Source organism: Arachis ipaensis, chromosome B3 (genome assembly GCF_059453495.1).
Source record: "Arachis ipaensis isolate K30076 ecotype BB chromosome B3, ASM5945349v1, whole genome shotgun sequence".
Lineage (NCBI taxonomy): Eukaryota > Viridiplantae > Streptophyta > Magnoliopsida > Fabales > Fabaceae > Arachis > Arachis ipaensis.
Genome location: NC_142438.1, coordinates 43,937,961 through 43,962,569, shown reverse-complemented (window position 1 = coordinate 43,962,569; position 24,609 = coordinate 43,937,961). Strand labels below are relative to the sequence as shown.

The 24,609-nt window shown below is 38.7% G+C and overlaps 1 pseudogene; it reads right to left on the bottom strand.

Annotated features, from left to right (window-relative positions):
* Positions 1-601: 601 nt before the first annotated feature.
* Positions 602-692, bottom strand: LOC148570458 (small nucleolar RNA R71; annotated as a pseudogene).
* Positions 693-24,609: the final 23,917 nt, after the last annotated feature.

Below are 24,609 nucleotides of genomic sequence, written 5' to 3'. Positions count from 1 at the left end.
TACTTGGGCAAAAAGGATCCCTATTATTATTATTTTTCTGTCCCTCTTTTTCATATGAGCAGGAGCAAGGACAAGAACATTCTTGTTGAAGCAGATCCAGAACCTGAAAGGACTTTGAAGAGGAAACTAAAAGAAGCTAAATTACAACAAGCCAGCAAGCACCTTTCAGAAATTTTTGAACAAGAAGAGGACATGGCAGCCGAAAATAATAATAATGCAAGAAGGATGCTGGGTGACTTTACTGCACCTAATTCCAATTTACATGGAAGAAGCATCTCCATCCCCACCATTGGAGCAAACAACTTTGAGCTGAAACCTCAATTAGTTTCTCTGATGCAGCAGAACTGCAAGTTCCATGGACTTCCATCTGAAGATCCTTTTCAGTTCTTAACTGAATTCTTGCAGATCTGTGATACTGTTAAGACTAATGGAGTAGATCATGAAGTCTACAGGCTCATGCTTTTCCCTTTTGCTGTGAGAGACAGAGCTAGAATATGGTTGGACTCTCAACCTAAGGATAGCATGAACTCTTGGGATAAGCTGGTCAAGGCTTTCTTAGCCAAGTTTTTTTCTCCTCAAAAGCTGAGTAAGCATATAGTGGATGTTCAGACCTTCAGACAGAAAGAAGGTGAATCCCTCTATGAAGCTTGGGAGAGATACAAAGAACTGACCAAAAAGTGTCCTTCTGACATGCTTTCAGAATGGACCATCCTGGATATATTCTATGATGGTCTATCTGAATTGGCTAAGATGTCATTGGATACTTCTGCAGGTGGATCCATTCACCTAAAGAAAATGCCTGCAGAAGCTCAAGAACTCATTGACATGGTTGCTAATAACCAGTTCATGTACACTTCTGAGAGGAATCCTGTAAGTAATGGGATGCCTCAAAAGAAGGGAGTTCTTGAAATTGATACTCTGAATGCCATATTAGCTCAGAACAAAATATTGACTCAGCAAGTCAATATGATTTCTCAGAGTCTGAATGGAATGCAAGCTGCATCCAACAGTACTCAAGAGGCGCCTTCTGAAGAAGAGGCCTATGATCCTGAGAACCCCGCAATAGCAGAGGTAAATTACTTAGTTGAACCTTATGGAAACACCTATAACTCATCATGGAGAAATCATCCAAATTTCTCATGGAAGGATCAACAAAAGCCTCAACAAGGCTTTAATAATGGTGAAAGAAACAGGTTTGGCAATAGCAAGCCTTTTCCATCATCCACTCAGCAACAGACAGAGAACTCTGAACAAAATACCTCTAATTTAGCAAACTTAGTCTCTGATCTATCTAAGGCCACTGTAAGTTTCATGAATGAAACAAGGTCCTCCATTAGAAATTTTGAGGCACAAGTGGGCCAGCTGAGTAAAAGAGTCACTGAAATCCCTCCTAGTACTCTCCCAAGCAATACAGAAGAAAATCCAAAAAGAGAGTGTAAGGCCATTGAAATGACCATCATGGCCGAATCCAAAGAGGAAGGGGAGGACATGAATCCCAAGGAAGAAGACCTCCTGGGACGTCCAGTGATCAATAAGGAGTTTCCCTCTGAGGAACCAAAGGAATCTGAGGCTCATCTAGAGACCATAGAGATTCCATTGAACCTCCTTATGCCATTCATGAGCTCTGATGAGTATTCCTCTTCTGAAGAGAATGAGGATGTTACTGAAGAGCAAGTTGCCAAGTACCTTGGTGCAATCATGAAGCTGAATGCCAATTTATTTGGTAATGAGACTTGGGGAGATGAACCTCCCTTGTTCACTAATGAACTGAGTGATCTGGATCAACTGACATTGCCTCAGAAGAAACAGGATCCTGGAAAGTTCTTAATACCTTGTACCATAGGCACCATGACCTTTGAGAAGGCTCTATGTGACCTTGGGTCAGGGATAAACCTCATGCCCCTCTCTGTAATAGAGAAACTGGGATGTTTTTAGGGATGTTTTCATTAGTTTTTATGTTAAATTCACATTTCTGGACTTTACTATGAGTTTATGTATTTTTCTATAATTTCAGGTATTTTCTGGCTGAAATTGAGGGACTTGAGCAAAAATTAGATTCAGAGGTAGAAGAAGGACTGCTGATGCTGTTGGATTCTGACCTCCCTGCACTCAAAGTAGATTTTCTGGAGCTACAGAACTCAAAATGGCGCGCTTTCAATTGCGTTGGAAAGTAGACATCCAGGGCTTTCCAGAAATGTATAATAGTCCATACTTTGACTGGGTTTAGATGACGTAAAAGGGCGTTGAACGTCAGTTCTACGCTGCTGTCTGGAGTTAAACGCCAGAAACATGTCACAAACCAGAGTTGAACGCCAGAAATACGTTACAACCTGGCGTTCAACTCCAGAAAGAGCCTCTGCACGTGTAACATTCAAGCTCAGCCCAAGGACACACCAAGTGGGCCCCGAAAGTGGATTTATGCAGCAATTATTTACTTCTGTAAACCCTAGTAACTAGTTTAGTATAAATAGGACTTTTTACTATTGTATTAACCATCTTTTGATCATCTTTTGATCATCTTTTGATCATTTTTAGATCTCTAGACCTCCATGGGAGGCTGGCCACTTGGCCATGCTTACCCTATATTCACTTATGTATTTTCAAACGGTAGAGTTTCTACACTCCATAGATTAAGGTGTGGAGCTCTGCTGTTTCTCAAAGATTAATGCAAAGTACTACTATTTTTCTATTCAATTCAACTTATTCCGCTTCTAAGATATTCATTCGCACTTCAACCTGAATGTGATGAACGTGACAATCATCATCATTCCCCCACGAACGCGTACCTGACAACCACTTCCGTTCCACCTTAGATTGAATGAGTATCTCTTGGATCTCTTAATCAGAATCTTCGTGGTATAAGCTAGATTGATGGTGGCATTCATGAGAGTCCGGAAAGTCTAAACCTTGTCTGTGGTATTCCGAGTAGGACTCTGGGATTGAATGACTGTGACGAACTTCAAACTCGCGAGTGCTGGGCGTAGTGACAGATGCAAAAGGAGGGTGAATCCTATTCCAGTATGATCGAGAACCTCAGATGATTAGCCGTGCTGTGACAGAGCATTTGGACCATTTTCACAAGAGGATGGGATGCAGCCATTGACAAGGGTGATGCCTCCAGACGATTAGCCATGCAGTGACAGCGTATCGGACCATTTTCCAGAGAGGATAAAAAGTAGCCATTGACAACGGTGATGTCCTTACATAAAGCCAGCCATGGAAAGGAGTAAGACTGATTGGATGAAGACAGCAGGAAAGCAGAGGTTCAGAGGAACGAAAGCATCTCTATACACTTATCTAAAATTCTCACCAATGATCTACATAAGTGTTTCTATCCTCATTTTATTATATATTTTTGAAAACTCCATAACTATTTTATATCCGCCTGACTGAGATCTACAAGGTGACCATAGCTTGCTTCATACCAACAATCTCCGTGGGATCGACCCTTACTCACGTAAGGTTTATTACTTGGACGACCCAGTGCACTTGCTGATTAGTTGTATCGAAGTTGTGAATGAAAAACAATTTATTAAGACGTGCATACAAGTTTTTGGCGCCGTTGCCTGAGATCACAATTTCGTGCACCAGAGTTCGATTTTATATTAGAGCAAGTGGAGAAAGCCGAAATTATAGAAGAAGAGGAAGAAGTGGTTGAAGACTTAGGAGATGCGGAACCTCCATAGGAATCTAGAATGGAAGAAAATCCCTCCAAAAAGATTGAATTTGATGTTGAGGAGGAGAGTGCCCAACCTCCAAAACTATTGTTGAATGAAGACTTAGAAGGAATGAAGCAAGAGTTGAGTTCCCTTGGTGATGAAGATCATGCATCAAACCTTCTTGTTGGTGAATCCTTTGAACTTGAAGAACCTTCTTCCGATGAGATAGAAAGCAATGTGGAGGTAGATTTCTCTCATCCTCCCATTTGTGATTTAAGTGATGGAAGGGAGTTAGATGAAATTGATGAACAAAGGATTGAAATTGAAGAAGCTTGCAAAGAGGTGGAAGTTGTCAAGGAAGAGCACAAGGGAATGGAGCTCGAAATCACCTTGCCAAAGTTGTCGAAGACCTTTCCCCCAAAGCCATTACCATCTAATACAACATTCAAGTGGGTAAAATTCATATCCCTTAGCTTTCTCATTCCACTTGAATATGGTTTACTTGAGACAGATGGTTAACTTAGAGCTCTTTGTGGCGTTAAGAGTAAAAGGAAGATGGTTATTGGTTGGAGTTGCCATGCAAGGTTCAATATGGTGACATGCTCCAAGTTGAAGTGCAAGGATTGGTGGGGAGCTCGATTGAATGGGTCTAGGAAGTTGTTTGGGTACTTCATTGAGAATTCAGATTGCTTACCGCCCGGTTGGAAAAATGATGATCAACAAAAAGACGGGTACAAAAGCAAGGTTTGGGAACCCAGAGGCTATTGGAAGTACAAACATTGGTGGGGATTTCTGGACGAGTTCAAGCATAAGCCGCCCTGACAAGAAGCTCACCAAATATCCAACTTAAGGACTTTAACTAAAAGTGCTAGGTGGGAGACAACCCACCATGGTATGATCTTTCATTTTTATCCTTAGTTTTATTTTATTCTATTTTTATTAGTATTCATTCATAATGCCTGCATCAGCATCTGCATTCTGCATTCTGCATAAAAAAAAAAGTGGAGGGCACACGACGCGCGGGCGTCCACGACGCGTACGCGTCATATGTGAGTGCGAGAATACGAAGGATTGAACAGAGAGTTGCGCCGGAGTGGCGCAGGAAGTGTGCGTTGCGCACAAACAAGATCACGCGTTTGCATCCATCACGCGTACGCGTGGTTTGCAAATTTGGCACACCACGCGTACCGTCACGCACGCGCACGTGTGGATGAGGAAATCGGCGTAAATGGGTGTTTGGCTAGAGAGTTATGTTGGTGTGGGGCTGGAACTGTGCAGGGAGCACAAGCCCCATCACACATACGCGTCCCTGAAGCGTGTGCGTCATTTTCCCAAAATGGCCATCCACGCGTGCGCGTCCCTCACGCACACGCGTCATGTGAATTTTTGGCTCTCATGCATATCAAACAGAAAGTTATGCGTGCGCGGGGCTGCCTTCACGCCAATTGCACAACCCATGTCACGCGTACGCGTTCCTGACGCTTACGCGTCGCTTGGAAATCGCGCGACTCACGCGTACGCGTCGCATGCGACGCACAATTAAACCACCTCAGCGCCTGATTTCAAATCATCCACCCCTCCAATCGTAATTCTTTTCAATCCTAATTATTTCTTCTTTCTTTTTTCTTCCTTATTCTTTCTTCATATCTATTACTTTTTTCTTTCCTTCTTCATCTTCTACCTCAGGTTCTTTTCTTCCTCTCCTCTACTCTTTTCTTCTTCTTTTATTTACTGCATTTAACTACTTTTCCTTCTCAATTATTATGTTATCTTAGTTATTTATGGCTTCTTTTTCATGCAATTTTTATGTTGGTGTTGGAGCTTTATTTGGATGTTATTTTATTAATTTGACCTTATGGATCTTATGAGGAGTAATTTGACAATTGATATGTAATTATTGGCTCTCATATATATTTGGATTCATTATTTTTATTCCTATTTTAATCTGTACACCAAATGTTTGTGAAAAAACTTTTATGGCATTCTGAATCCTTTTTTCTTTTACTCTTTTACTTGAATGCTCCTTTTTCTCAACACTTATGCTCCACATGTATTTGGGATTATCATTCACAATTGTCATCATTACAAATGCCCTCTAATTTGGCACATTTATTACTTGATGCTTGAGTTATGCTTCTCATGCCTATCACTTGCATGCTTTTACCATCTTGCATCTAATTATTATGAATTGCCTTCTTGATCTTAATTGCTGTCTTACCTACATGTTGTAGCTACCATGTATTTAAGCTATTATCTTCTCTTTGGCATTCATTATCATTTGGAATTTCTTCCTTCCAGTTCTTTAGTTATCTATATTTAATATTCTTCCTTTTCTTTCTTCTTTAGACATGGGTACCAAGAAAGGAAAAGAGAAAGCCACTGACAAGACACCAGCACGGAGAGGAACCAAAAGACCTCCGGCTAAGGCATCTCAATCTACAGGCATCAAGCCGCCAACAAAGCGGGTGAAGAGGATCATCAAAGTTGATAATGCAGAAAAAGCGTCAGTTGGAGCACCCCGTCCACTTGCACATCTTAGCATGCACCGAGGACGGTGCAATCTTTAAGTGTGGGGAGGTCAATACCGACTTCCATGGGTTAGTTACTTCCTTTTTCAATACCAATGTTAATTTGTTAGTTATTGCATTTGCATGTTTGATTGCATGTTTGTTTGATTTTGTGCATATTTTACCACTACTTTATTAAAGTAATGAGTTTCTTTTCAAGACCCTATTTTATAGCATTTCACTAATTTAAATTAAAACTTTTTTGTTAAACTTGTTTGAAGATTGTAATTTAGAACAGGAATTATAGCTAAAAAATACACAACCTGTGAGATTTGAGCTTACTTACAAGGTTACATTATTTAACCATAATATTTTATTCTTGTGTGTTTTCTTATCTATGATTGCAATCTATATTTTGTTCCATTCTATATGTCCATTATTTAGTATATTTACATGCTTGCATATGATTGAGGCCATCATTTGTTATTAGCCCACTCATCCGAAATAGCCTACCCTTTCAATCACCTTTGTTTGCCACCTTGAGCCTATTACTCCCCGTTTGTTCTATATTTTACCACATCACTAGCCTTAAGCGGAAAAATAATTAATTACCCCAATTGAATCTTTGGTTAGCTTAAGATAAAGATTGTGTGTCAATTAAGTGTGGGAAACTATGGGAAATTGGGTTGATAAAAGTGTACAGTGTTTCATTGACAAAATATTGAGAATTTGGGTACCTACTCATGTGAGACCAAAAAAATTAAAAATCCATGTGCATTGATATGTTATGTTTATTTTTATATTTTTAATAAAAAAACTATTCAAATAAATAAATAAATAAATAAAGGGACAAAATTACCCCAATGTTAAGTTTAATAAAAGATCAATGCATATGTGATAAAATTAAAGAAAAGTTGATACATGAGTATGTGATGCAAAAGTAGGAATTTTGGGTAGCTAGGCATGATTTTGGAATTATATAGTGTGTGCGTGTGTGTGTATGTTAGGTGAGAGCTTAGCTTAGTCAAAGATTCATATTATAGCTCACTTGGCCATACATATATCCTCACCCTTACCTTAGCCCCATTACAACCTTGAAAAGACCTCATGATGTTTGTATTGGTATACTAAATTTTTGTTGATTGGTTAGATGAAGAACAAGGTCTAGAAAGCATGACTAGAGAATAGTAGAGTGATTAACCCTAGACACTTGAGCGATTAGAGTGCATATACACTACCAGTGATGGTTCAATGCTTGATTTTATGATCCCTGCTTTCATGAGCTATCATCTTTCAAGTTTACTTGTCTTTTACTGTATGATTTGAATGAGTGAAATCAGATTTATGTTTGTCTTGGAGAACTTGTTTACTTTTAACCAAGTAGACAGAATCATCTTAGCATATAGTTGCATTCATAGATTGCATCTCATGAGTCTTACTTTCCCCCATTCATTCTTTATATCTCTTGAACTTAGCATGAGGACATGCTAATGTTTAAGTGTGGGGAGATTGATAAACCACTATTTTATGGTTTATCTTGTGCTCAATTGAGTGATTTTTATCAAGTCTTTGCACACTTATTCATACAATTTGCATGATTTTACAATTCATTCCTAATTTTGTTCTATGATTGAAAACTTGCTTCCTAAGCCTTTAAAGTGTATTTTAACTCCCTTTATACCATTCGATGCTGTGATCTGTGCGTTAAGTGTTTTCAGGCTTTATAGGGAAGGAATAGCTTAGAGGATGGAAAGGAAGCTTGCAAAAATGGAAGGAACACAAGAAACTAAGGAGCTGACCAGCGAGGAACAACGTGTGCGCGTACCTGACGCGTGCGCATAATTTGGAGCTTTCCATGGCGACGTGTGCGCCTGTCTGACGCGTACGCGTGACACGCAAAGATGACCATCAACGAGTACGCATACGCGTGACATGCGCCACATGCAGAAATCGCAGAAAACGCTGGGGGCGATTTTGGGCTGAGTTTAGACCCAGTTTTTGGCCCAGAAACGCAGATTAAAGCCAGGGGACAAGTCGAGAGTCAGAAGAAAAAAAACATTCACACATCAATTTATTCACAATTTTAGGTTTTAAATGTAGTTTCTAGAGAGAGAGAGAGGATCTTTCCTCTCTCTAAGTTTTAGGATTTCTCTTAGTTTTAGGTTTATTTCTTTTCAATTCCAGGTTCAATGTTCCTTTAATTTAGTTTCTCTTCTACTTTTGATTGTCTTAGCATTCTAGTTTATTTAGCTTTCCAATTGAATTTATGAACTTTTCATGTTAGATTTGATTTTTCCATTAAATGCAATTTGAGGTATTTCAGATTTATTGCTTCTTACTTTAATTGTTATTATTTATGCTTGCAATTGTTGGTTTTAGATTTCACATTCCCTATTACTTTTCTATGTTCTTATGTTATTGGTGCACGAAATTGTGATTACACTTTTCACAACTCCGCACAACTAACCAGCAAGTACACTGGGTCGATCCCACGGAGATTGTCGGCTTGAAGCAAGCTATGGTTATCTTGTAAATCTTAGTCAGGAGATTAATGTTAAAAATGATTTTGTTTATGAAAGGTAAATAACATGAAATAAATGGTACTTGTGATTCAGTAATGAGGAACAGGTTGAGGTACCGGAGATGCTCTGTCATCTAAATCTCTGCTTTCCTACTATCTTCTTCTCCAAACACGCATGGCTCCCTTCAATGGCAAGCTATATGTTGGTGCATCACCGTTGTCAATGGCTACCATCCGTCCTCTCGGATGAAAAATACCAGGAACGGTTACCGCACGGCTAATCATCTGTCGGTTCTCACTAGTGTCGGAATAGGATCTCTCTATCCTTTTGCACGCTGTCACTACACCCAACATTCGTGAGTTTGAAGCTCGTCACAGTCATCCCCTCCCATATCCTATTCAGAATACCACAGACAAGGTTTAGACTTTTCAAATCCCAGGAATGCTACCAATTGGTTCTATCCTCTACCACGAAGGTTCTAATCTCACGGACTCGGTCCGTGGATCAAAGACCCAAGAGATACGCACTCAAGCTGTCACCCAATGACTACGTTGAGGTCAGATAGAATGGGAGTGGTTGTCAGGCATGCGTTCATAGATTTGAGAATAATGATGAGTGTCACGAATCATCATATTCTCTATATTGAAGTACAAGTGAGTATCTTTGAATAGAATCAAGCGTGATTGAATATAAAATAGTAGTAATTGCATTAATCCATTGAAACACAGCAGAGCTCCTCACCCCCACCTATGGGGTTTAGAGACTCATGTCGTAGAAGATACAATATGAAATGTAAAAATGTCATAACTTACAAAATGAATCTCTAAAAGAGGTTTTTATACTAAACTAGTAGCTTAGGTTTACAGAAAATGAGTAACTAAGTGCAGATAGTGCAGAAATCCACTTCCGAGGCCCACTTGGTGTGTGCTAGGGCTGAACATTGAAGCTTTCACGTGCATAGGCCATTCTTGAAGTTAAACGCCAGCTTGGGTGCTAGTTTGGGCGTTTAACTCCAGTTCTGGTGCCAGTTCTGGCGTTTTACGCCAGAAAATGGTCTCTAGCTGGAAAGCCCAAGATGTCTACTTTCCAACGCAATTGAGAGCGCGCCAATTGGGCTTCTGTAGCTCCAGAAAATCCACTTCGAGTGCAGGAGGGTCAGAATCCAACAACATCTGCAGTCCTTTCTCAGCCTCTGAATAAGATTTTTGCTCAGGTCCCTCAATTTCAGCCAGAAAATACCTAAAATTACAGAAAAATACACAAACTCATAGTAAAGTCTAGAAATGTAATTTTTGCATAAAAACTAATAAAATATATAATAAAAAGTAACTAAAACATACTAAAAACTACCTAAAAACAATGCCAAAAGGGTATAAATTATCCGCTCATCACAACACCAAACTTAAATTGTTGCTTGTCCCCAAGCAACTAAAAACAAAATAGGATAAAAAGAATAAAATATACAATAAATTTCAAAAATATCAATGAAGATTAGTTTTAATTAGATGAGCAGGACTAGTAGCTTTTTGCTTCTGAACAGTTTTGGTATCTCACTCTATCCTTTGAAGTTCAGAATGATTGGCATCCATAGTAACTCAGAATTCAGATAGTGTTATTGATCCTCCTAATTCAGTATGTTGATTCTTGAACACAGCTACTTTATGAGTCTTGGTCGTGGCCCAAAGCATTTTATTTTCCAGTATTACCACCGGATACATAAATGCCACAGACACATAACTGGGTGAACTTTTTCAGATTGTGACTTAGCTTTGCTAGAGTCCCCAGTTAGAGGTGTCCAGAGTTCTTAAGCACACTCTTTTTGCCTTGGACCACGACTTTAACCACTCAGTCTCAAGCTTTTTACTTGGACCTTCATGACACAAGCACATGGTTAGGGACAGCTTGATTTAGCCGCTTAGGCAAGGATTTTATTCCCTTGGGCCCTCCTATCCATTAATGCTCAAAGCCTTGGATTCTTTTTTCCCTTGCCTTTTAGTTTAAAGGGTTACTGGCTTTTTCTGCTTGCTTTTTCTTTTTCCTTCTTTATTTTTTTGCCATTTTTTTCTGCAAGCTTTGTGTTTTTCACTACTTTTTCTTGCTTCAAGAATCAATTCTATAATTTTTCAGATTATCAATAACATTTCTCTTTTTTCATTATTCTTTCAAGAGCCAACAATTTTAACATTCATAAACTTCACTATAAAAAATATCCACTGTTCAAGCATTCATTCAGAAGACGAGAAGTATTGTCACCACATCAAAATAATTAAACTAATTTCAAGATAAATTTCAAAATTATGCACTTCTTGTTCTTTTGCAAATAAAACATTTTTCTTTTAAGAAAGGTGAGGGATTCATGGAATCATTCATAGCTTTAAGACATAGACACTAAACACTAATAATCATGTAATAAAAATAAAAACAAGACAGAAACTAAACATAAAGGCAGACAAATAACAATAAAAGAAAGAAAATTAAAGACATAAAAATAAACGACTCTAATACTAATGCTCATGTAACTCTTAAAATAGGTCTCTAATAACAAAAGTTATCACAGAGTTAGGACTCAACAACCTTTATTTTGGGAGATACTTGCTCCTTCAATTTGTGGGACGTCTAGCTCTTCAAGGGGCAGCTTCTGGCGCTTTAGCTCCTGTATCTCATGCCCTTGTTTCTCTTGTTCTTTGAGCAGTTTGCAAAGCATGTTGTTTTGATTCTGCTACTCTTCTTTGAGTTGATCCATAGCTTCTTGCAGCTTGGTGACAGATGCTTCTAAGCGGGCCCAATATTCAAATTGAGAAATTTCTGGGAGGAGCTCATGCACCCTTCTTTTGATGGGGTTGTCTTGAACTTTTGGTCCATCCATCACCTTTTTGGTGATTGGGCGTTCAACTGGGATATATTCATCCACGCCTATCTGTACCCCCCACATCTTTACATAACAGACTGATCAAGCTTGGGTAAGCCAATTCAGCATCAGTGGATTCCTTGTTTGCAGATATGTAAATTTCACCAGGAATCAGCTGATGAATCTCTACTTCTTACCCCAGCATAATACAATGAATCATCACTGCTCTCTTGACAGTGACTTCAGAACGGTTGCTGGTTGGGAGTATAGAACGCCCAATAAAATCCAGCCAACCTCTAGAAACTAGTTTGACATCTCCTCTCTTTAGCTGGTTTTGGACACCTTTTGTATTGGTAATCCACTCGGTTCCAGGGAGGCATATGTCCTCTAGAACTTGATCTAGCCTTTTATCTTTGGCCATTCTCCTATTAAAGGATTCTGGATCATCTTGTAGTTGAGGAAGCTTGAGAACTTCTCTCACCTTGTCAAAGTGGAAGTAAATAATCTTCCCTCTGACCATGGTCCGAAAGGAGTGGAAAGCAGTTCCCTCTAATCTTTGCTTATCCGTCATCCACAGATTTGCATAGAATTCCTAGATCATGTTTCTTCCAACATGTATCTCAGGATTAGTCAGGACTTTCCAGCCCCTGTTTCGAATCTGTTCTTGGATCTCCGGGTATTCATCTTCTTTTAGATTGAACCTAACTTTTGGGATCACTAATCTTCTGCACACAAATTTGAAGTAATGGTCTGCATGTACTTTGGTGCAGAAATTCTCATGCATCCAAAGTGGCTTTGGATTGCTTTCTTTCTTGCCTCTTGAAGTGGTTTGTCTTCCTTTGAGAGTAATGAGATTCGTTTGTTTTAGCTCAGGGATCACGGAAATCACACCAAACTTAGAGATTTTCTTGCCCTCAAGCAAAATAAAAAGAAAGAAGATGACTAGATGGAGAGAAGGATTCGAATGATGGGTGAAAAGGGGCTGGCCGAATGTATATTTAAAAGGGAGGGAGGGAATGTGTTTCGAATTTTTAGAAAAAGAGAAGATAGAAAGATATAATTGATAAAAAAAATAAATAAACATGATATAAAAAAGATTTGAAAAAGATATGAGGAAGTTAAATCTGAATTTTTGTTAATGCATCTAAGAAATAAAAGATAATATGGATGAATTAAAAATATTTGGAAAGAAACTGGAAAGATAAATGAGTTTTAAAATGTTTTGAAAAAGAATTGAAAAGAATTGAAAAAAAGATTTGAAAAGAATTTATAAGACTATCAATTTTTGGGGATGGAAATTGAAAGATGAATGTTTGTAATATGTTTATGCAGAAAATTATGAATTAAAACATGAAAATTCGAAAAAAATTTGAATTGGAAACGAAACTACCTCCCCTTTGTTGTTCTGGTGTTAAATGCCCAGAATGATAGCCATTCTGGCGTTTAATGATGCCAAGGCATCTTAGGCGAGTTTCACTAGCATTTTTCTGTTAGTTTTAGTTGTTTTATGCACTTTCTTGAGCTTAAAGTAACCAAGAATGGTTAAATGAATAACAAAGCAATGAACCATCCAAACAGCATGATTTTTATGCAAATTTCATGAGTTTTTAGTTATATTACTTGAATGCTATGAATGGAAGATTCTCATGAAAATTTGCAAGACTTTGATGCAGTTGTTTGGATGATTTCAGGGAAGAAGAGGCTAGGCAAGGAAGCAACAAAAATCAATAAAGGAAGCTTGAATATCACATGTGGAGTTTAAGTTCCAGTTTAAGCTTAAACTGGAACTTAAACGGCCAAAATCATGAAAGCTGAGAAAAGGGTGAAAGTGGCGTTTAACCTCCAGTTTAACCTTAAACTAGAAGTTAAACGCCAGAAATGGGAAATGCACCAGGGAGCCATTTCCACGTTTAAGCTCCAGTTTAACCTTAAACTGGAGCTTAAACGTGTTCGACCAAGTTTTCTCCTCCAGGGTTGCTTTCTCCATTTCCACGTTTAAGCTCCAGTTTAACCTTAAACTAGAGCTTAAACGTGTTCGACCTCCAGGGCTACCTTTCTCCGCTTCCACGTTTAAGCTCCAGTTTAACCTTAAACTGGAGCTTAAACGTGTTCGACCTCCAGGGCTACCTTTCTCCGCTTCCACGTTTAAGCTCCAGTTTAACCTTAAACTGGAGCTTAAACGTGTTCGACCTCCAGGATGGCTTTCTCTATTTCCACGTTTAAGCTCCAGTTTAACCTTAAACTGGAGCTTAAACGTGCTCGACCTCCAGGGCTGCCTTTCCTATCTCCACGTTTAAGCTTCAGTTTAACCTTAAACTGAAGCTTAAACGTGTTCGACTACGTTACCCTCCAGGGCTGCCTTCTTCCATTTCCACGTTTAAGCTTCAGTTTAACCTTAAACTGAAGCTTAAACGTGCTTCCACAAAAGGCATCACTGGAAGTGTCTGGCGTTTAAGCTGCAGTTTAAGCTTAAACTGCAACTTAAACGCCACTATTGGAAAAGGTTTCTGGGCCAAAAATATTGCAGTTTAAGTTAGCTTTTGAGCACAAACATTAACTTAAACTTACTCTGGGATGAAACCTAATTGAATATCATGGTTTATGGGATTGGGCCTGAAGGATTGATGAGTCTGGAATTTCAAATTGTTGAGTCATGTGTCATTACTTGATTATCACTAAGTTGGCTCAATGAATGTTACAGAATGTGGATCAGCAGCCTCATCAAGATTATGGATCATAAACCCAAAGCAAAAGGAAAGCAGGGAGAGGCCTCAAAGCCCAAGAAACACAACAGAAGCTCAATATAGAAAGTGTATAAATAGGATAGAATTTAAGTTAGGGGAACTTTTACCTTTTCATTTTGCTAGTTTTCATACCTTTGTAATTGAATTCAGAGCTATGACTCACTAAACCCCCTTTCATTGGGTTAGGGAGCTCTATTGTAATTCAATGAATCAATAATAGTTTATCTTCTTCTTCAATCTTTTCTCTTGAATTTTGTTAGAAAGCTTCTCGATCTAATTCCATTGGGTAGTTGTCTTGGGAAAGAAACTACCCATAATTGGAATCCTTCGGAACCTTGGGAAAGGAATGGAGGATTCATGCTAGAGAAGCTTTCTCACAGTGAATTGGATTGGGGTTTGGATGGATATTGTGACATGTAATCCTACCAAATTGTGGTTCATGAAACTGTGTGGTATAATCAGTGATCGAGCATCATCTCTTCTTATGAACATTTAAACCAAGGGATTGGGAATTTGTTTGTTTTTAGAGAGAATTGGTGAGCCAAGGGATTGGGATCCAATCATATAAGATTGCCAAGCAAAATTCAATGAACGCATTGGTTGAGGAAGAGATAAAAATGTTTTGATTCGGAGATCTCAATATCTCCTATAACCCAATGAATTCCCCATCTCCGATTTCCACTTTCTCTTTACATTTTGCAACTCAATTCATGCAATCACCCCCATTCCCTTTTAATTTCAGCAATTTAGCTTCTGCTCTTTAATTCATGCAATTTAAGATTCCGCTATTTCAATTTCTTGCCATTTACGTTTCCCGCCAATTTTACATTCCGCAATTCTCATCTAATTCTTGATTCCGCTCAACTAGACACACTTCTAATCCGAATTGCTCATTCAACCAATCCTTGTGGGATTCGACCTCACTCTATTGTGAGTTTTTACTTGACGATAACCGGTGCACTTGCCGGAAGGAATTTTGCCGATCGTGCAATTTCCTAAATCGTAGCATAACTAGTTTATGCGCATCAATTAACGCCCATCTTGTGGCCATTTTGGGCGTTTAACGCCCAGCCAGGTATGCTGGCTGGCGTTAAACACCAGAAATCCTTTGTTACTGGGATTTTTTCTGAATGCCCAGGATGCTGCTATTTCTGGCGTTAAACGCCCAGAATGCTGCCCATTATGGCGTTTAACGCCTAGAATGATACCTTTTATGGCGTTAAACGCCCAGAATGGTAGCCATTCTGGCGTTTAACGCCCAAAATGCTCCATTACTGGTGTTTTGACGCTAGTAAGCTATTTTTCTCTGTGATTCCTCTGCTTTATGTCCTGAACCTCCATTTTCCTGACTTATTCACTGAAATGTATTAACTAACATGAATAAAAAAATTAAATAGACTTATATAATTGTTATAAACATCTAATTTTTTTTATAATGGCTGGGTTGCCTCTCAGCAAGCGCTTCTTTACTGTCTTTAGCTGGACTTGTACTGAGCTTTTAATTTAGTCTCAGTTTTGAGCACTCTTGCTCAACATTGCCTTCAAGATAATGTTTGACTCTCTGTCCATTAACAATGAATTTTTTGTCAGAGTCAATATCCTGAAGCTCTACATATCTATATGGTGACATGCTTGTAATCACATATGGTCCCTTCCACCGGGATTTCAATTTCCCAGGGAACAATCTGAGTCTAGAGTTAAACAGCAGAACCTTCTGCCCTGGCTCAAAGACCCTAGATGACAACTTGTTGTCATGCCATCTTTTTGCTTTCTCTTTGTAAATTTTAGCATTTTCAAAAGCATTGAGTCTGAACTCCTCCAGCTCATTCAACTGGAGTAATCTTTTCTCTCCAGCTACCTTAGCATCAAGGTTGAGAAATCTGGTTGCCCAGTAGGCTTTGTGTTCCAGTTCCACTGGAAGATGACAGGCTTTTTCATACACAAGCTGCTATGGAGAGGTCCTTATAGGAGTCTTGAATGCGGTTCTGTATGCCCACAGAGCATCATCCAGACTTCTTGCCCAATCCCTTCCACGGGTACTTACAGTCCGTTCCAGGATTCGTTTTAGTTCACTATTTGAGACTTCATCCTGCCCATTTTTTTGTGGATGATATGGAGTTGCCACTTTGTGGTTAATTCCATATCGAACCAGAGCAGAGTCAAGCTGTTTATTGCAGAAATGAGTGCCTCTATCACTGATCAGTATCCTAGGGACACCGAACCTGCTGAAGATATGCTTCTAGAGGAACTTCATCACTGTCTTAGTATCATTAGTGGGTGTTGTAATTGCCTCTACCCATTTAGATACATAGTCTACTGCCACCAGAATATAAGTGTTTGAATATGATGGTGGGAAAGGCCCCATGAAGTCAATACCCCATACATCAAACAACTCAATCTCTAAGATCCCTTGCTGAGGCATGGCATAACCGTGAGGTAGATTACCAGCTCTCTGGCAACTGTCACAGTTACATACAAACTCTCGGGAGTCTCTATAGAGAGTAGGCCAGTAGAAGCCACTTTGGAGAACTTTTGTGGTTGTTCGCTCACCTCCGAAATGTCCTCCATATTGTGATCTATGGCAATGCCATAGGATCTTCTGTGCCTCTTCTCTAGGAACACACCTACGGATTATTCCATCTGCACATCTCTTAAAGAGATATAGTTCATCCCACAAGTAGTACTTTGCATCAGAAACCAATTTTTTCGTTTGCTACTTACTGTACTCTTTGGGTACGAATCTCACAGCTTTATAGTTTGTAATGTCTGCAAACTATGGTACTTCCTGAATGGCAAAGACTTGCTCATCCGGAAAGGTTTCAGAGATCTCAGTAGGAGGGAGGGACGCTCCTGCTAATGGTTCTATCCGGGACAAGTGATCAGCTAATTGGTTCTCAGTCCCTTTTCTGTCTCTTATTTCTATATCAAACTCTTGCAGAAGCAACACCCATCTTATGAGTCTGAGTTTTGAATCCTGCTTTGTGAGGAGATATTTTAGAGCAGCATGGTCAATGTACACAATCACTTTTGATCCTACTAAATAAGATCTGAACTTGTCAATGACATAAACCACTGCAAGCAACTCCTTTTCTGTGGTTGTGTAATTCTTCTGTGCGTCATTTAAAATAGGCTAGCATAATAAATGACATGCAGAAGCTTATCATGCCTCTATCCAAATACTGCACCAATGGCATGGTCACTGGCATCACACATTATTTCAAATGGTAATGTCCAGTCTGGTGCAGAAATGACTGGTGCCGTGACCAGCTTGGCTTTCAGAGTCTCAAACGCCTGCAGACACTCTGTGTCAAAGACAAATGGTGTATCAGCAGTTAGCAGATTGCTCAGAAATTTTGCAATTTTTGAAAAATCCTTTATAAACCTCCTATAGAATCCTACATGCCTCAGAAAGCTTCTGATTGCCTTAACATTGGTAGGTGGTGGTAATTTTTCAATTACCTCTACCTTAGCTTGATCCACCTCTATTCCCTTATTCGAAATTTTATGTCCAAGGACAATTCCTTCAGTCACCATAAAGTGACATTTCTCCCAGTTTAAAACTAGGTTAGTCTCTTGGCACCTTTTCAGAACAAGTGCTAGATGGTCAAGACAGGAGCTGAATGAGTCTCCAAATACTGAGAAGTCATCCATGAAGACTTCCAGAAATTTCTCTACCATATTAGAGAAGATAGAGAGCATGCACCTCTGAAAGGTGGCAGGTGCATTGCACAGACCAAATGGCATCCTTCTGTAAGCAAACACTCCAGATGGACATGTGAATGCTGTTTTCTCTTGGTCCTGAAGATCTACTGCAATTTGGTTGTAACCTGAAAAGCCATCCAAAAAGTAGTAGTATTCATGAACTGCTAGTCTCTCTAGCATCTGGTCTATGAATGGTAAAGGAAAATGATCCTTTCTAGTGACTGTATTGAGCCTTCTGTAGTCAATACATATATGCCACCCTGTAACTGTTCTTGTAGGAACCAGTTCATTCTTTTCATTATGAACCACTGTCATGCTTCCCTTCTTGGGGACAACTTGGACAGGGCTCACCCAGGGGCTATCAGAAATAGGATAAATAATCCCAGCCTCTAGTAACTTAGTGACCTCTTTCTGCACCACCTCCTTCGTGGCTGGATTTAGCTGCCTCTGTGGTTGAACAACTGGCTTAGCATCATCCTCCAATAGGATCTTGTGCATGCATCTGGCTGGGCTAATTCCCTTAAGATCACTTATGGACCACCCAAGAGCAGTCTTGTGTGTCCTTAGCACCTGAATTAGTGCTTTCTCTTTCTGTGGCTCTAAAACAGCGCTTATGATTACCGAAAAAGTGTCATCTTCTCCCAGAAATGCATATTTCAGGGATGGTGGTAGTGGTTTGAGCTCAGGTTTAGGAGGCTTCTCCTATTCCTGAGGAGTTTTCAGAGGTTCTTCTGTTTTCTCTGGTTCCTCCAGATCCGGCTGGACATCTTTAAAAATGTTCTCTAGCTCTGATTCGAGACTCTCAGTCATATTAACCTCTTCCACCAGGGAGTCAATAATATCAGCGCTCATGCAGTCTTTTGATGTGTCTGGATGCTGGATAGCTTTGACAGCATTCAACTTAAACTCATCCTCATTTACTCACAGGGTTATCTCCCCTTTTTGGACGTCAATGAGGGTTCGTCCAGTTGTTAGGAAAGGTCTTCCTAGAATGAGAGTTGCGCTCTTGTGCTCCTCCATTTCCAGCACTACAAAGTCAGTAAGGAAAATGGCCCAACCTTGACAATCATGTCTTCAATTACACTTGATGGAATTTTAATGGAGCCATCAGCAAGTTGGAGGCATATCTGGGTTAGATTAACTTCATCAGTCAAACCAAGCTTTTTGATAGTGGATGCAGGTATTAGGTTGATACTTGCCCCAAGATCACATAGAGATGTCTTGGTACAGGCATCCTCTAATGTGCATGGTATCATAAAGCTTCTGGGATCTTTAAGCTTCTCTGGTAAGCTTTTCAGAATGACTGTACTGCATTCTTCAGTGAGGAAAACTTTTTAGTTTCTCTCCAATCCTTCTTATAACTTAAGATCTCTTTCATGAACATAGCATAAGAGGGTATTTGCTCAAGTGCCTCTGCAAACGAAATCTTTATTTCAAGAGTCCTGAGATAGTCTGCAAAGCGGGCAAATTGTTTATCCTGTTTCGCATGGCGGAGTTTCTGAGGATAAGGTATCTTGGCTTTATATTCTTCAACCTTAGTTGCTGCAGGTTTATTTCCTACAGAAGTGGTTGGAGAAGCTTGCTTAAGCGGTTGTTATCAGCACTTGTAGGTGCTTGATCCCCCATTGGCGTTTGAACGCCAGAATTGGGTGCTTTTTGGGCATGTAACGCCAGATTTCCACCCTTTTCTGGCGTTTGGACGCCAGAATTGGCCATCCATTGGGCGTTTAACGCCAATTTTTCCCCCTTTTCTGGCATTTGAATGCCAGAATCATTCTTCTCTGGGCTCTTACCGTCCTCAGAGGGATTTTGGGCAGTGGCTTGGTCATCCTTTGTCAGTTGTTCATTTCTTGGCTTTCTGCTGCCTTGAGTTGAGACATTCAATGTCTTCCCACTCCTTATCTGAACAGCTTGGCACTCTTCTGTTATCTGTTTAGATAGCTGCTGTCTTGTCTGGTTCAATTGTGCTTCCATATTCTTGTTGGCATTTTTAGTGTCTTGTAGCATCTCTTTAAATTCTGCTAACTGTTTTGTTATAAGAAGCAATTGTTGATTGAGTTCAACAACTTGTTCTGGAGGACTAAGTTCAGTTGATAGTGCTTTAGCCTCTTCTTTCATGGAGGACTCACTACTTAAGTACAGATGCTTCTTTCTAGCAACTATATCAATGAGCTCTTGAGCCTCTTCAATTGTCTTTCTCATGTGTATAGATCCACCAGATGAGTGGTCTAGAGACATCTGGGCCTTTTCTGTAAGCCCGTAGTAGAAGATGTCTAACTGCACCCATTCTGAAAACATTTCAGAGGGGCATTTCTTTAGCATCTCTATGTGCCTCTCTCAGGCATTATAAAGAGATTCATTATCCTCTTGTTTAAAGCCTTGGATGTCCAGCCTTAGCTATGTCATTCTTTTTGGAGGGAAATATTGATTCAGGAATTTGTCTGATAACTGTTTTCATGTTCTTATGTTTGCTGTGGGTTGGTTATTTAACTACCTCTTAGCTTGATCTTTTACAGCAAATGGAAACAGTAATAATCTATAGACATCCTGATCCACTTCCTTATCACGTACTGTGTCAGCAATTTGTAAGAACTGTGCCAGAATTTCAGTAGGTTCTTCTTGTGGAAGACCGGAATATTGGCAATTTTACTGCACCATGATAATGAGCTGAGGGTTTAGCTCAAAACTGTTGGCTCTGATGGGGGGTATACAGATACTAATCCCATATGAAGCAGTAGTGGGGTTAGCATATGACCCCAGAGTCCTTTTGGACTGTTCATTTTCACTTAGGTCCATGATGGAGAAAGGGAGATAATGTTGATTGTAAAATAAAAATATTATTTATTATTTTTTTATTTAACTTTTTTTTTTTGAAAACCAAAATTAAAAGAAAAGAAAATAAAATAAAATAAATGAAAAACTGAATATAAGTTCAAAAATTAGAAGAAAAAGAAATAAAAAAATTGAAAACTAAAATAATTAACTGATTAAAAAGAGTTGAAAAATTGTGGGTGAGGATTTTCGAAAAATGAAGAGAGAGAAAGTGGTTTGGAAGTTTTGAAAAAGATATATCTTAAAATCAAAGATACTTGTAAAAAAAATAAAATAAATAAATAAAAAGATTTGAAAAGGATATGATTTTAAAATTTTAAAGATTGAAACTTTCTTAACAAGAAAACACCAAACTTAAAATTTTTCAATCAAAATAAAAAAATAGGACGAGTAATTCAAAAATTATAAAAAAAAATTTTGAAAAATTTTATAAATGATTTTCGAAAAGGAAAATTGAAAAATAATTTGTTTTGAAAAAGATTTAAAAGGATAAATTTTTAAAGTTGAAATTTTAACTTGACTAACAAGAAACTACCAAATTTTAAAAATTTTGACTAAGTCAACCTAAGGAATTCGAAAATGATGAGTAAATAAAGGAAAAGATATTTTTTTTGAATTTAATGAGGAAAGAGAAAAACAAAAAAATGACACCAAACTTAGAATTTTTAGATCAAAACAAAAAAAACAAACAAGAAAACTTTGAATGTCAAGATGAACACCAAGAACAAATTTTGGAAATCTTTAAGAAAATAAAAACAAAGGACACCAAACTTAAAGATTTTTATACTTCGGACACTAATAATTCGAAAATGCACAAGAAAAATAAGGAAAGACACAAAACAAGAAAAACTAAAGATCAAATAAGGAAAATAGACAAGAATAATTTGAAGATCAAGAAAGAACAAGGAACATAAAAACTCGAAAATATAAAGAACAAAAAGAACATATAATTCGAAAAATTGAAGGAAAATAAAAACATGCAATTGACACCAAACTTAAAACATGAATCTAAACTCAAACAGAAGACTCAATTATTAGTTTATTGGTCTTTTTTTATTAAAAATTTTTGAAAAAAATCTAGAAAAACAAAACAAAGATTTTAAAATGTTAACAAAAACAATAATAGAAGACTCAATTTTAGTGACTCTAAACCAAAAAGATAAATTTTTCCTGATCTAAGCAACAAAATAAACCATCAGTTGTCCAAACTCGAACAATCCCCGGCAACGACGCCAAAAATTTGGTGCACAAAATTGTGATTACACTTTTCACAACTTCGCACAACTAAACAGCAAGTGCACTGGGTCGTCCAAGTAATACCTTACGTGAGTAAGGGTCGATCCCACGGAGATTGTCGGCTTGAAGCAAGCTATGGTTATCTTGTAAATCTTAGTCAGGAGATTAATGATAAAAATGATTTTGTTTATGAAAGGTAAATAACATGAAATAAATGGTACTTGTGATTCAGTAATGAGGAACAGGTTGAAGTTCCGGAGATGCTCTGTCGTCTGAATCTCTGCTTTCCTACTGTCTTCTTCTCCAAACACGCATGGCTCCCTTCAATGGCAAGCTGTATGTTGGTGGATCACCATTGTCAATGGCTACCATCCGTCCTCTCAGATGAAAAATACCAGGTACGGTTACTGCACGGCTAATCATCTGTTGGTTCTCACTAGTGTCGGAATAGGATATCTCTATCCTATTGCACACTGTCACTGCGCCCAACATTCGTGAGTTTGAAGCTCGTCATAGTCATCCCCTCCCAAATCCTACTCGGAATACCACAGACAAGGTTTAGAATTTTTGGATCCCAGGAATGCTGCCAATTGGTTCTAGCCTCTACCACGAAGGTTCTAATCTCACGGACTCGGTCCGTGGATCAGAGACCCAAGAGATACGCACTCAAGCTGTCGCCCAATGACTACGTTGAGCTCAGATAGAATGAGAGTGGTTATCAGGCACGCGTTCATAGATTTGAGAATAATGATGAGTGTCACGGATCGTCATATTCTCTATATTGAAGTACAAGTGAGTATCTTAGAATAGAATTAAGCGTGATTGAATAGAAAATAGTAGTAATTGCATTAATCCATTGAAACAAAGCAGAGCTCCTCACCTCCACCTATGGGGTTTAGAGACTCATGCCGTAGAAGATACAATATGAAATGTAAAAATGTCATAATTTACAAAATGAATCTCTAAAAGTAGTTTTTATACTAAACTAGTAGCTTAGGTTTACAGAAAATGAGTAACTAAGTGCAGATAGTGTAGAAATCCACTTCCAGGGCCCACTTGGTGTGTGCTAGGCTGAGCATTGAAGCTTTCACGTGAATAGGCCATTCTTGGAGTTAAAAGCCAGCTTCGGTGCCAGTTTGGGTGTTTAACTCTAGTTCTGGTGCCAGTTCTGGCGTTTTACGCCAGAAAAGGGACTCTAGCTGGCGTTTAATGCCAGTTTGGGCCATCAAATCTTGAGCAAAGCATAGACTATTATATATTGCTGGAAAGCCCAAGATGTCTAATTTTCAACACAATTGAGAGCGTGCCAATTGGGCTTCTATAACTCTAGAAAATCTACTTCGAGTGTAAGAGGGTCAGAATCCAACAGCATCTGCAGTCCTTTCTCAGCCTCTGAATCAGATTTTTGCTCAGGTCCCTCAATTTCAGCCAGAAAATACCTGAAATTACAGAAAAATACACAAACTCATAGTAAAATCCAGAAATGTGATTTTTGCATAAAAACTAATAAAAATATAATAAAAAGTAACTAAAACATACTAAAAACTACCTAAAAACAATGCCAAAAAGGGTATAAATTATCCGCTCATCAATTATGCCTTCCAAGTGTTTGATAAAATGCTTGGGAGGGTCTTAAGTTAGAATTTTATACTTTTGGATTTGGTTGAGTAATTGGAGACTCTTGAGTTATCAAACTCCTTTGTTGATTGATAATTAAAAGTTGCTAATTGATTTGGATCCCTCTAAAGCTAGTCTTTCCTTAGGAGTTGACTAGGACTTGAGGAATCAAATTGATTCATCCACTTGACTTTCCTTCACAGTTAGAGGTTAACATAGTGGTATCAATGGACAATTCTCATCACAATTGATAAGAATAACTAGGATAGGACGTCTAATTTTCATACCTTGCCAAGAGTTTTCTTAGTTATTAATTTAATTTCTTACAATTTACTTTTCTTGCTCCTTATTCAAAAAACCAAAAAACATACTTTTCCATAACCAATAACAAATACACCTCCCTGCAATTTCTTGAGAGACGACCCGAGGTTTAAATACTTCGGTTATTATTTTTATTGGGTTTGCTTTAGTGACAACCAAATTTTTTTATGAAAGGATTATTGTTGGTTTAGAAACTATACTTTCAACGAGATATTATTTGTGAATTCTTTACTAGCAAAAATCCGTCAACGACGCGTACGCGTCATATGTGAGTGCGAGAATAAGAAGGATTGAACAGAGAGTTGCACCGGAGTGGCACAGGAAGTGTGCGTTGCGCACAAACAAGATCACGCGTACGTGTCCATCATGCGTACGCGTCACGCACGCGCACGCCTGGATGAGGAAATCAGTGTAAATGGGTGTTTGGCCAGAGAGTTATGTTGGTGTGGGGCTGGAACTGTGCTGGGAGCACAAGCCCCATCACGTGTACGCGTCCCTGACACGTGCGCGTCATTTTTCCAAAATGGCCATCCACGCTTGCGCGTCCCTCACGCGCACATGTCATGCGCATTTTTGGATCTCATGTGTATCAAACAGAGAGTTGTGCGTGTGCAGGACTGC